Consider the following 14,729-nt stretch of genomic DNA (forward strand, 5'->3'; position numbering starts at 1 on the left):
TATGAGATTAGACATACCGTTGTGTTGAGTAAATTTAACACTACTATTTTTTACCTTGTTATAATAAATACACCTATTACATATCATCTATACCTACCAAGTGTCATTTAATATCCCTGCCCACTGTGAGGCGCTCCTTAGATCCTCATTTAATATGTACTTTTGTTTACAGGTAAAAGAGCTGATTTCTTTGGGGCAATTCCCCGCAAAAGGCCCTTTTAAGGGCTATTCATAGTTTAGTTTAGGCTAGGGTTTTTTTTTATTTTGGGGGGGCTTTTTTTATTTTGATAGGGCTCTTAGATTAGGTGTAATTAGTTTAAAGATCTGTAATTTGTTTTTTATTTTCTGTATTTAGTGGGGGTTTTTTGTGGTTTTTAGTGTTTTTTTTTAGCTAATTTAATTTAATTTATTTAATTGTATTTAATTTAGTTAATTTATTTAATTGTAGTGTAATGTTAGGTGTTAGTGTAACATAGGTTAGGTTTTATTTTACAGGTAAATTTGTCTTTATTTTAGCTAGGTAGTTATTAAATAGTTAATAACTATTTAATAACTATTCTACCTAGTTAAAATAAATACAAACTTGCCTGTAAAATAAAAATAAACCCTAAGCTAGATACAATGTAACTATTAGTTTTAAATAGGAATAATGTAGTTAATGATAGTAATTTTATTTAGATTTATTGTAATTATATTTAAATTAGGGGGTGTTAGGGTTAGACTTAGATTTAGGGGTTAATACATTTAATATAGTGGCGGCGACGTTGGGGATGGCAGATTAGGGGTTAATAAGTATAATGTAGGTGGCGGCGATGTTAGGGGCAGCAGATTAGGGGTTAATAATATTTAACTAGTGTTTGTGAGGCGGGAGTGCGGCGGTTTAGGGGTTAATATGTTTATTATAGTGGCGGCGATGTCCTGAGCGGCAGATTAGGGGTTAATTTTGTTATCATAATGTTTGCGATGCGGGAGGGCCTCGGTTTAGGGGTTAATAGTTTATGGGTGTTAGTGTACTTTTTAACACTTTAGTTATGAGTTTTATGCTACAGCGATGTACCATAAAACTCATAACTACTGACTTTAGAATGCGTTAGGAATCTTGGAGGTAGAGGGTGTAACGCTCACTTTTTGGCCTCCCAGGACAGACTCGTAATACCGGTGCTATGGAAGTCCCATAGAAAAAAGACTTTACAGAGTTTACGTAAGTCGGTTTGCGTTAAGGCCAAAAAAGTGTGCGGTACACCTATACCTGCAAGACTCGTAATACCAGCGGGCGTAAAAAAGCAGCGTTAGGACGCTGCTTTTTTACCTTACCGCAAAACTCATAATCTAGCCGAAAGATTTTTAAACATAGAACTATAGATATTTTATGATAAAGTAAATGACTAAAACACCAGTGAGTATAGCTGTGAATTTTGTGATTTGGTACAATTGTTTTTAAAGAAACATGAGTTTTTTTTGTCCAAAATCTACGAAATATAATTTACAGGTTGATGTCAACGTAATAAGCAATGTTTATTGCAGACGTTAGTCTAGGCGTATTGGCTACAAAACAAAGATAGTTGTTCCTTTCATATGCATCCAGGAATTTTTTTAGTTTTGTAATTACAAACAGAGAATATGACACACAAAACGTGACCACTCTCAACAACGTGTGCCCTCACGTGTGTGCCCATTCGGCACATTAAAAATATGTTATTATTATTCTGTTTACAATTACTTTAATATTAAATTGTATTTATATATCAGATGTTAAAAAGAGAGTATTATTTTTTTAGTGATATCCATATCTTAGAAACTACTGAAGTTTTTAGGAGCAAGAAATAGCAAGTATACTTACTTTATAATGAAGATTTTAAATTATAATTTTTACTTTCCAATAACTTTGGCTTTTGAGATATAGGTATCCACATAAATCCCTCCCTCCCAGTGGCGTATTTAGGTTTTGCGCTGCCCTAGGCATTCAAAATTCTGCTTCCCCCCCAAAAAAAAAAGGTTTTAGGCCTTTTTTACCCTTAATATTTTTTGGGACAGTGTGTAAAATGTTGATGTTTTTTTCATAACAATTTTAAAAGAAAATGGGCTATCAAAACACTTGCATACAGGTGAGTTGAATTGCAGAAGGGAGGGAAAGAAAGGAGTGAAAGAAGGAAGCAAGGGAAGGAGTTGAGAAAAAGAAGGGAGAGAGGAAAATAAGGGAGGGAAAGAAAGAAGGGAGGGAGAAAGGGAAAGAAGGAAGAGAGGAAGGGAGGGAAAGAAGAATACACTTTGAAACAATCACTGCCCTTTACATGCAACAACATACAGTAATTACTAGACATGTGCATGGTGAAAAGGTTTGGTTCGGATCGATTCTGATTTTTTTGAATTTCGGTTCGGAGCGATTCGAATTCGGAAAAATTTGAATCAATTTGGTTCGGATTTGTTTCGGATTCGAATAAATTCGGTTCGGTTTTGTTTCGGATTCATTCGGATTCGAATAAATTCGGCTGAATTCGGTTCGGAAATTCGGAATTTCGGTAAGTGTTAGGTGGGATTAGACTAGTATTATGTTCTAAATTCGTCTGGATTCGGTTCGGTTCGGAATTTCGGTAAGTGTTAGGTGGGATTAGATTTATACTGTACAATACTAGTGTAATCCATGGCCATCCGAATTTACCGAATAAATCCAAAGTAATTCGGATTTATTCGGTAATTCAGCAGTATTTTAATTCGGAAATTCGGTTCGATTCGAATCGCCGAATTTGCAGAATTTTCCGAATTTCCGAATCGATCTGAAACAAATCGCACATATCTAGTAATTACCATCATTCAAGTAATGAAACTTTTTAAGTGTCCGTTTACTATTTACTCTGTGGGTTCATGAATGCAGAGAAAGCTAGCTATTAGTAGCTAACATACATTAGCTCTGAGAGTTTATGATTAGAAATCACAAGCTGATCTAAGCATTGCACAGACGCATCTAGTCTGTTAGTTACTAAGACCTGCAATAAGCACTGCGCTCGCAGACCCACCACAGCTGACATGGGGAGGCAGCATATCGGCACAAGGTCTTCTCCTCCAGCCTCACCTTGTAAGCATATCCCTGGGAAAGTTTCTCACCAAGAACGCTTCCACTGCAAAAATGCCAGTAGCTCTAAACGAAGCATTGGTTTAAAAGAAGCACTGCCTGTGAAGAGCGACCTTAATCAGCGCACATGCTTTGTCTTTTCTGTAAAAGCTTGCACTTTATCGCTCACTGTACTGCGTGCTAGCTTTTAGAGAGAGGATAGAGCAAATGTGCTGCCCCTCCCAAATCTGCTGCCCTAGGCACCGGCCTTGTTGGCCTAGGCCATAATATGCCCCTGCTCCCTCCCTTTTAACCCTGCCTTAAAGGGACAGTATACACTCATTTTCATATAACTGCATGTAATAGATACTACTATAAAGAATAAGATGCACAGATACTGATATAAAAATCCAGTATAAAACGGTTTAAAAACTTACTTAGAAGCTCTAAGTTTAGCTATGTTGAAAAGTTAGCTGGAAAGCCCACTGCAAGTGGGAAATAAGACCCTCCCGCTCCCCCTTCTTTTGCATGTGAAAAGACCCTTTACACAAACAGGAGCAAGCTGGAGTAGGCAGCTGACGGTATTCTCATAAAACTTTGAGGCTTGGTTAGGAGTCTGAAAATCAGAGCCATGTTATTTAAAAATAAGCAAAACTATACATTTTTTAAAAAAAAAAACCTTTATGGGCTATATAAATAGATCACCTACAAAACATTTATGCAAAGAAAAAATGAGTGTATAATGTCCCTTTAAGTGGATTTTCGGGAAATGGTAAAACATGTGTTTCTTTATATATATATAATAATGTTCAAAGAGAGCACTCTCACCTCCAAAGACAAATGCCAGGGTGCCAGCAAGTAAGTATATAGATAAAGGAAGGCACTCTCTGGTCTTTTAAGTGAGTAACTTTAATGAATAAAGTGTGACGTTTCAGGGACACACTCCCCTTCCTCAGACAACTCTGAGGAAGGGGAGTGTCCCCCCGAAACGTCACACTTTATTCATTAAAGTTTCTCACTTAAAAGACCAGAGAGTGCCTTCCTTTATCTATCTATCTATCTATCTATCTATCTATCTATCTATCTATCTATCTATCTATCTATCTATATACACGTATATATATATATATATATAACTATATATATATGTGTGTGTGTTTCTATCTAAAAATGTTTATTCTATGGCTAGTAAACTAAAGTGATATTTTTTAAAACCCCTGTATACTATGTGTGTGTCTATCTATCAATCAATCTATCTATCTATCTATCTATCTATCTATCTATCTATCTATCTATCTATCTATACATATATTTATATTTCATAAAATGATTGTAACATGAATTGCTAAATTAAATAACATTACATAATAAGCTATGTCTGACTGTCTAATGTATGTACTTTATTGTCATTAAGATAGAAACCAGTGCAATTACAATATACATTACTACTGTTAACATAATGAAATTAATTACCTATTTAAATATGTGACATAACAAGCCATACCTGTACTACAACTGAACTGTATTCATGTAAAAATAACAAAAAACTACTCATATATTTTCTTAGTTAAATAGTTAGAAAAAAATGAAAGCAATAATTTACATATGTAGAATAACAAACTATGCATGTACTACAACTATACTGTAATCAGAGTAGAAATACAGTACAACTAGACTATATATTTTGTAAAAAGCTTGTGTAATAATGACAACTGCCTATTTAAATATATAGCATAATAACTCATAGCTATACTACAGCTGTGCTGAAATCACATTAGAAAAACAATCGGCTAGATTACGAGTTTTTGTCTGTAAGGCTTGTGGTGCTAACAAGCATTTTTTCTCACCGCTCACTTAAGACAACGCTGGTATTACAGGTTTTTTTTAAACCCAGCGTTAGCCGCAAAAAAGTAAGCGGAGAGCAAAATTTTGCTCCACATCTCACTGTAATACCAGCGCTGCTTAAGTCAGCGATGAGCTGGCTAAACGTGCTCATGCACAATTTCCCCATAGGAATCAATGGGGCAGAGCCAGCTGAAAAAAAACCTAACACCTGCAAAAAAGCAGCGTTCAGCTCCTAACGAAGCCCCATTGATTCCTATGGGAAAATACTTTTTATGTCTACACCTAACACCCTAACATGAACCCCGAGTTTAAACACCCCTAATCTTACACTTATTAACCCCTAATCTGCTGTCCCCGACATTGTCGACACCTGCATAATATTATCAACCCCTAATCTGCCACTCCGGACGCCGCCGCCACCTAGATTATACTTATGAACCCCTAATCTGATGCCCCTGCCATCGCTGATGCCTACATTATATTTATTAACCCCTAATCTGCCACACCCAATGTCGTCGCCACCTAACTACACTTATTAACCCCTAATCTGCCGCCGCTAATGTCGCCACCACTATAATAAACATATTAACCCCTAAATCTAAGTCTAACCCTAACCCTAACACCCCCCTAACTTAAATATAATTTAAATAAATCTAAATAAAATTACTATTATTAACTAAATTATTCCTATTTAAAACTAAAATACTTACCTATAAAATAAACCCTAAGCTTGCTACAATATACTTAATAGTTAGATTGTAGCTATCTCAGGGTTTATTTTTATTTTACAGGCAACTTTGTATTTATTTTAACTAGGTACAATAGTTATTAAATAGTTATTAACTTTTTAATAGCTACCTAGCTAAAATAAAGACAAATTTACCTGTAAAATAAATCCTAACCTAAGTTACAATTACACCTAACACTACACTATCATTAAATAAATTACCTAAATTAACTACAATTAATTACAATTAAATTCAATAAACTAAATTACGAAAAAAACAAACACTAAATTAAAGAAAAAAATAAAATAATTACAATTTTTTTAAACTAATTACACCTAATCTAATCCCCTAATAAAATAAAAAAGCCCCCCAAAATAAAAAAAAATCCCTACCCTACACTAAATTACAAATAGCCCTTAAAAGGGCTTTTTGCGAGGCATTGCCCCAAAGTAATCAGCTCTTTTACCTGTAAAAAAAAGCAATACCCCCCCAACATTACAACCCACCACCCACACACCCAACCCTACTATAAAACCCACCCAATCCCCCCTTAATAAAACCTAACACTACCCCCTTGAAGATCACCCTACCTTGAGACATCTTCACCCAGTCGGGCACAAGTGGACCTCCAGAGGGGCAGAAGTCTTCATCCGATCCGGGCAGAAGAGGACCTCTAGACGGGCAGAAGTCTTCATCCAGGCGGGATCTTCTATCTTCATCCATACAGAGCAGAGCGGGTCCATCTTCAAGACATCTGATGCGGAGCATCCTCTTCCATCCAACGACTAACACTAAATGACGGTACCTTTAAGTGACGTCATCCAAGATGGCGTCCCTTCAATTCCAACTGGCTGATAGAATTCTATCAGCCAATCGGAATTAAGGTAGAAAAAATCCTATTGGCTGATCCAATCAGCCAATAGGATTGAGCTTGCATTCTATTGGCTGTTCCAATCAGCCAATAGAATGCAAGCTCAATCCTATTGGCTGATTCTATCAGTCAATCGGAATTGAAGGGACGCCTTCTTGGATGACGTCACTTAAAGGTACCGTCATTTAGTGTTAGTCGTCGGATGGAAAAGGATGCTCCGCAGTGACGTGCATTCATTAGAGGCAGGTGAGGCAGTGCCTACCCTGGCCAATGTGGGAATTACATCTAGTTTTTAATAATAAAAAAAATAAAATAAAATGTTTGTTTTTTTTCTTATTTTTTTTTTTTAACATATGAAAGGTGACCCCCCCTACCCCCCCACCCCTCCACCAAATTATGCTTCTTACAATTTTATTTTTTCCGTTTCCTCCGTAATTACTATTGCATTCATATTGCGCAAGAAGGTAAGAGGCCAGCTGTCCTTCCATTGCGCAATATGAATCTAATAGTCTGTTATGTTATGGGCTGCTTTAGAGACTGCCACCCAGTGGGGAATAATAACTAATGCAGCAGTCTCTAATGCAGCCCATAACTGCTCCCACCGGAGGCTAGCCTCGGGAGCCCTGAGCCCTGCCTGCCCGGCCGCTCAGCCAATCAGGCATCAGTATGTCTGAGTCTCTAGGCTGAGTTGCCGGGCGGGAAATTGTTGCGCAGCCGCATTGGTGGTCAGGTTGATGCGCAGTCAGTGTCACGTGCGACCGGCGTCAGAGCAGAGATTGAAGACGACGGACCGGACGTGCTGCTGCAGTTCTCCCAGTCTCTGTCTCAGAGGCTCAGAGCGTGACCTAGGCCAGCCCAGTTGTTTGGAGGAGTCTCAGGAGTGAGTCGGTCGGTGACGGTCAGGAGCGGAGCAGGAGTGTTCTGTGTTGGAGTCAGGAGGTGTCACTGTCAGCCGGAGGACTGGAGACTGGAGGTGGAGGACTAGGAGCCCAGCCGGAGCGTAGCTACTAGCCAGGAGGTAGGTGAGGGCTGTCGGCTGAGCTCAATGCAGCAGTCATTGAAATTGCTCTTGTGGCTGGCTGGTCAGGAGGACTCAGGAGGTGTGAGGGTGACAGTTCAGACGACCGTCGGTCAGTGCCAGTGAGTGGTGGGTCGGGTGGCTAATAACAGGAGTGTACTACTCCTCCTGTTATTAGCCACCCGACCCACCACTCACTGGCACTGACCGACGGTCGTCTGAGTGACCTGTCACCCTCACCTCCTCCTGAGTCCTGACCAGCCACAGTAACTGTAACAGAGAGGCAGAGTCCTCCAGTCCAGACCCAGTGAGACTGTGTGTTTTACTGTTGTTGTCTCACTCACCGCTCACGAGGACTGGACTGGAGTGTTAAGAGCTTTTTAAGCTGCTTAGTTAGTTTTTTCAGTTAACTTTTACTAAGTGCGCAACGCCGCCATGACTGTCACAGTGACAGTCATGGCGGCGTTGCGCACTTAGTCTCTGATGATTCCGATGATCACAGGCTCGCCTCACACAGCTTCCTTTGAAGTTTATTTACTTGAGTCTCGAGAACACTTAAAGAATTTCTCTCCTCCAATACCTCCATAATATCATAATTCAGGCTCTTCCACTCCCTTCCTTTTCCTCATCAAACTTGGAAGACAAGTGATGAGGAAAAGGAATGGAGTGGAAGAGCCTTGAAGTAGGTGATATTATGGAGGTATTGGAGGAGAGAAGTTCTTGAATTTCAAGTAAATAAACTTCCAAGGAAGCTGGAATGGAAAGAAGCTGAGTCAGAGTCCACAATTGCGGTAATTGACCAGGCAGCACAGCCACAGTTTCCGGCTTCCAGGCCAGCAGGCTGCTGCAGGATTCCCTATCATTCTCCTTTTGTGTTGTTTTTCCCTTTTCCTCCCCCATTTATATATGCTCTCTGTGTATCTAACTATCTCTCCTTTTATCCCCCTCCTAACCCAAACGTCCAATGTCATGTTTCATCTGCTCCCACCTTCCACACTTCACTGCTTTTGCACTTTTTAATCTTTGCAGGTCCACACAGTAGCTTGTTATCTTTTACTCTGAAATGTCTGTATTCTTTCAGTTACCCCTCTGCTCAGACCAATCCCTCCCCTCTCTAGTCAATCATATTTCCACCACTAACTCCTATAATATGCTTGTTAGTTTTGCTATTATCTTATTGACCCTTATTGCTTAACTTGTTCTCTTTGGGCATACCATTTTCTATACTTCCCATTTCCCTTTACTTTAAGATACTGTTACCTTTACTGTTAAAATTTATTGTAAATTTCTACAACTTCTTTTCACTATCCCTTTCCCACTTCCCACTCTCTCCTTGAATATTGCCCTCTTACCTTTCAAACACACTTATCTCCAAGCCACTCTTACTCCTCTCCCTGCTTTTACACGTCCTACATACTACTTTATTATTCCTTCTAGTCACCATCATTCCAAGTTTCTCAGCCCCTTTCCACAACTACTCCCTCCAGGCTAACCCCAAGAGAATATATATATATATACACACACATTAATTAGCCAATTGACTCAAAGTGATTTAAACATACCATTGAAATAACTGGGTGCAATTGTGTCTCCTCCACCAAACAGAAGAGAATCACTTTTAAAGCTCAGTGGGTCTATCTGACTGTCCCAAGAGTGGACCCCTGAACTTAAGGTATCCCAAGTAATCCCAGAGTCCTGTAGACAGAGGTAAGAGATTGAAGGATGGTAACAGTAGAGAGTAATACAGGCAACCTAAGTATAAATAACATACACTTAAGTTGTGTTTCTATACAACATCACTCCAGTCACTTGTGTAGAATTAACAGCTTTTAAAGGTTCATTCAAAGGCTAATTAATAGATATGGACACAAGCTCTAAACAGGCTGTCTGCTACTTGAAACTGCTTAGCCCTTCAACAAAAGACCATGCAACGATAAGCAGCATCAGCGTGGAGCCTCAACACTGAAAGGGGTAGTAGGAATGTGCTAAAAAAAAAAGATTGGAGAAAAGGGCTGAAACACAGGGAACAAATATGAGAAGGGAGATGAGATAATGAGAGAAATCCAATCAGCAGTGCTAGTCACATGACTCAGATGTGTAACTAGCACTACTGATCGTATCAGCAACGCTGCTCAGGACCAGCAATGGTCTGCGGGTCCTGAGTTGTACTTCTACTGGGCGGGGGTTAAGTACACAGTAGTGCCGGGTTGATAGTCTTAAAATGACATGCTCTAATGAATAAGAGAATGTCATTTTTCCACTATTATGGTTTTTTTAACATTTCTCACCTTGCTGGTCTTTGGTTCCATACTGTTCTCACTCAGACAGTGTAACATGTGTTCCTGATCCTCCAGTGAATATGGGTGGGAAAGGCTCTCCATAAACAAATCTGCAAGTAACAGCAGTGGTTTATTGTGAGTATAAACTGGCCTAACTGAATTGTTGCTCTACAGTCAGACAGGAACTGAGTGACATCCCAGCCCAGGCGCACTCGTAATTAGCCATTGTCATATATCACCCCCCATGGTCTGCCGCTGCCGCTCTACTGTGACTGAGTGTCAAGTCTAGAGGAGATTAGAAGAATTGAGAGACTGTGAGACAGACAGTCACAGCGCACACACAGTCACAGTGTCAGTGAAAGAGAGACTAAGGGAATAAGCTTTAGTTTAGACTCTGGACACAGAGACAGGTAGGTTATGGTATTATTGTATTATTTAAAAATAATAGTTTATACTGACACAGACAGGCAGCAGCCTCATCCTCTAATACATTCCTCACTCATAGGAATACTTTACTAGGAGGTTCTTTATTATAAAAGTAATTTTATAAAATGATGCATCATTTCACACAAAAAGTGACAGTCCACTTCCATGATGTTCCAACAGTTCCATCCATCATTAGGTAATGATTCCTTCCTTCTATTCAATATATTTAGTCTGTTGCACAATTTTTTTATTCTCCTTTAAAAAATTGGCATAAAAATACCTTTTTTATTTTTATGCCAAGTTTTTAAAGGAGAATAAAAAAATTGTGCAACAGACTAAATATATTGAATAGAAGGAAGGAATCATTACCTAATGATGGATGGAACTGTTGGAACATCATGGAAGTGGACTGTCACTTTTTGTGTGAAATGATGCATCATTTTATAAAATTACTTTTATAATAAAGAACCTCCTAGTAAAGTATTCCTATGAGTGAGTCATGTATTAGAGGATGAGGCTGCTGCCTGTCTGTGTCAGTATAAACTATTATTTTTAAATAATACAATAATACCATAACCTACCTGTCTCTGTGTCCAGAGTCTAAACTAAAGCTTATTCCCTTAGTCTCTCTTTCACTGACACTGTGACTGTGTGTGCGCTGTCTGTCTCACAGTCTCTCAATTCTTCTAATCTCCTCTAGACACAGTGTGATCCTGACGCTAACTAATGGTAAGGGCATGAGCTTTAAAATGACTAAGTAAGTTGAACATCAATAGTTTGCCAGGGCTGTACTGCTGTAAAGCAAAAAAAGCTTTATTGGTCAATGCATAGACAAAGCCTGTGTACACAGTGCGCAGAGAATACTTACTCTGTGTGTTTGTACTTAGATCTGCTCCTCTGATGCCCTGCATGTAGATCTAAACAGCCTTGTCTGGCATGCTATCAACCTTGTTATGTCCCTTTAATGAATGGTCTCCATGCAATAACATGGAAGATGATGAGACTGGGAACTTTGGATAGGCTGTTAGTGAATCAAATCTGTCTCTCTTGAAGAAGTGCAGAATTGGGTAGTAGGAGTTATATTAAAAGAGGTCTCATAGGCTGAAGTTGGACATTCTGGATATAACGGCATACATATCAGTGAGTTCAATTTAAATCATCTGTTTTTAATTTTGGGCTTTACATTGCATTAAGACACATATGCTCAGCCTGTGATCGGAATCATCAGAGACTCATGTCATCAAAATTGCAAAATATACCTGCTTGAATGTGTGTGTGGGAACAACAAGGTGACCTTATTAACACTATGAAATGGGGGAAAATAAATTAAAACATAACTTTTAATAATATGCAGATAATATCTGCATATGAAAAGTAATGTTTTAATTTTTTTTTCCTCTTTCATATAGTGTTAATAATGTCACCTTGTTCCCACATACATATTCTTAATATGGCTTGAATATGTGTGTGGGAACAAGGTGACCTTATTAACACTGTATGAAAGTGGGGAAAAATAATGTAAAACATAACTTTTAATATGCAGTTCTCCCTCTCAGCGTGACCTAGGCCAGCCCAGTTGTGTGAGGAGTGAGTCGGTGACGGTCAGGAGGAGTCGGAGTGGACTGTCTGTGTTCTGTTGTGGAGTCGTGTGGAGCAGGAGTCAGTCGTGTCAGGTGTCAGCCGGAGTTGGACGTCAGGAGGACTAGGAGCCCAGCCGGAGCATAGCTACTAGCCAGGTAGGTGAGCTGAGGGCTGAGCTGAATCAATTCAAATCAATGCAGCAGTGAAATTGCTAGCTTGCTTGACTGTTGACTCTAGTGGCTGGTCAGGACTCAGGAGGTGGTGACAGGTCAGACCGTCGGTCAGTGCCAGTGAGTGGTGGGTGGGGTGGCTAACAGTACAGTAACAGAGAGGCAGAGTCCTCCAGACCCAGTGAGAGTAGTGTTACTGTGTGTTGTTGTTTAGTCAGTGTTAGAGATCATGACTCACTCACGAGGACTGGAGTGCTAAGAGCTTTAAGCTGCTTAGCTGCCGCTGCCTTAGTTTTTTAAGTTAGTTTACTAAGTGCGCAACGCCGCCATGACTGTCACAGTGACAGTCATGGCGGCGTTGCGCACTTAGTATCTCTGATGATTCCGATCACAGGCTCGCCTCACACAGCTTCCTTGGAAGTTTATTTACTTGAGAACTTCAAGAACTTCTCTCCTCCAATACCTCCATAATATCACCTACTTCAAGGCTCTTCCACTCCCTTCCTTTTCCTCATCACTTGTCTTCCAAGTTCTATGGAACTTGGAAGACAAGTGATGAGGAAAAGGAAGGACGTAGCAAAATTGCAAAATATACCTGCTTGAATGTGTGTGTGGGAACAACAAGGTGACCTTATTAACACTATGAAATGGGGGAAAATAAATTAAAACATAACTTTTAATAATATGCAGATAATATCTGCATATGAAAAGTAATGTTTTAATGTTTTTTTTCCTCTTTCATATAGTGTTAATAATGTCACCTTGTTCCCACATACATATTCTTAATATGGCTTGAATATGTGTATGGGAACAAGGTGACCTTATTAACACTGTATGAAAGTGGGGAAAAATAATGTAAAACATAACTTTTAATATGCAGATAAAGATTAAAACTGGAATCACTTTATTAAAAACACACTTAGGATTTCTCATTAGGTATGTACTGTTGCATAGTAAAGGTAATAGTGTGCTTTAGGTGCTTGGTTAAATCACATAAAACTGACGTATTGCCATTTGGGTATAGCAAGTTAAGGTAAATAACCTGTACAAATAACCTAAGAATGTCTAAATAGCAGAATTGACATTGACATTTCTGCTATTTAGACATTCTCATGTTATTTACATAAAATTGCTATACCCAAATGGCAATACGTCAGTTTTATGTTATTTAACCAAGCACCTAAAGCACACTATTACCTTTTACTATGCAACAGTACTTACCTAATGAGAAATCCAAAGTGTGTTTTTAATAAAGTGATTCCAGTTTTAATCTTTATCTGCATATTAAGTTATGTTTTAATTTATCCCCCCCCCCTTTCATATAGTGTTAATAAGGTCACCTTGTTCCCACACATATTCAAGGTATATTTGAAATTTTGAGACCTCCTCATTTTTTACTTAAAGGGACATTAAGCCACAAAATTTACTTTCATGATTCAGATAGAAAATACGATTTTAAACAACATTCCTATTTACTTCTATTATCTAATTTGCTTCATTCTTTTGTTAAAGAAATAGCAATACACATGGGTGAGCCAATCACATGAGGCAGCTAAGTGCAGATACCAATCAGAAGCTACTGAGCCTATCTAGATATACTTTTCAGGAAAGAATATCAAGAGAATGAAGCAAATTAGATAATAGAAGTAAATTAGAAAGTTATTAAAATGGTATTCTCCATCTGAGTCATGAAAGAAAAAAAATGGGTTCAATGTACCTTTAATCCCATGAGTGCTGTTAATGTAGTCCTTCCAATGTGTGTTTTATCTGACTGTTCTGTTCTGCTCTTTTCATGCTACGGAGAATAATGATACACGCATGAGGCCATAAGCATACAAAACAGCAAAGTCATTTTCAGAAGAGCTTGAGCTAAAAAAAATAAATAAATAAAAATCAATTTGTGCCAGTTTAGCATGTTTATATATAGACCCTCCCCATAGTGTTAATCAGTCACTTTAACAATGATTACCAATACAGCTCTGCAACTTCTGCAAGTACATTATGGCCCTGCAAAAAATATGCATGCAGCCCCCATCTGCTCTACCTACAGAAGATCATGCAATGCATGATAAACATGGCTATTATTTACAATGTGACACTCCCATTGAGGTGAAGCAAACGTACAGTTGTTAAAAACAAAAAACTATACAATTGAGACATTATCTGTAAAAGATCCACCCTGTACATCAGTCTTTTGCTTAACTTGCAGTGTGAAGTGAAACTGCACTTTATTTAAATGTTTATGTGTTGTTCAAAAAATTAATGTTGAAAAATATGTGCTAGAATTCTGTTTGATATATGGTACCATGACCCATAAGGGGGTTTGTTTTTTCAACTACAAGATTCCAAATTTGTAAAAAATCACCCTGTAACTCTGTATATTTATAAAATGTTATAAAATGCACCCTAGCCCTGTGGTTTGTCAATCGTATAGTGACACTTGTGTATGTATCTGTCACACGACACTCCATTTGCATAGTCCAGGTACTTGGCACTCTAGGAGTTACATTAAAGGAGAACTGCTCAACTCCACCTACCCAAATATTTAATAAAATAACTCATATTCTAGTCTTTAGAACAGCACAAAAGACAGAACTCACACATTTTTATAATAATGTGTGAGTTCTGTGCTGTTCTAAAGACTAGAATATGAGTTATTAAATATTTGGGTAGGTGGACTTGAGCAGTTCTCCTTCAATGTAACTCCTAGAGTGCCAAGTAAGGTACCTGGACTATGCAAATGGAGTGTCATGTGACAGATA

The 14,729-nt window shown here is 38.5% G+C and overlaps 1 long non-coding RNA gene across 1 annotated transcript; it reads right to left on the bottom strand.

Annotated features, from left to right (window-relative positions):
- Positions 1 to 8,790: 8,790 nt before the first annotated feature.
- Positions 8,791 to 13,797, bottom strand: LOC128660717 (uncharacterized). The gene is made up of 3 exons (XR_008402577.1): positions 13,685 to 13,797; positions 9,800 to 9,900; positions 8,791 to 9,206 (listed from the first exon to the last, which is right to left on the bottom strand). It is a non-coding gene; the product is annotated as an uncharacterized LOC128660717 (long non-coding RNA).
- Between the last annotated feature and the right edge of the window lie 932 nt (positions 13,798 to 14,729).

Source organism: Bombina bombina, chromosome 5, assembly GCF_027579735.1.
Source record: "Bombina bombina isolate aBomBom1 chromosome 5, aBomBom1.pri, whole genome shotgun sequence".
NCBI classification, from domain to species: Eukaryota; Metazoa; Chordata; class Amphibia; order Anura; family Bombinatoridae; genus Bombina; species Bombina bombina.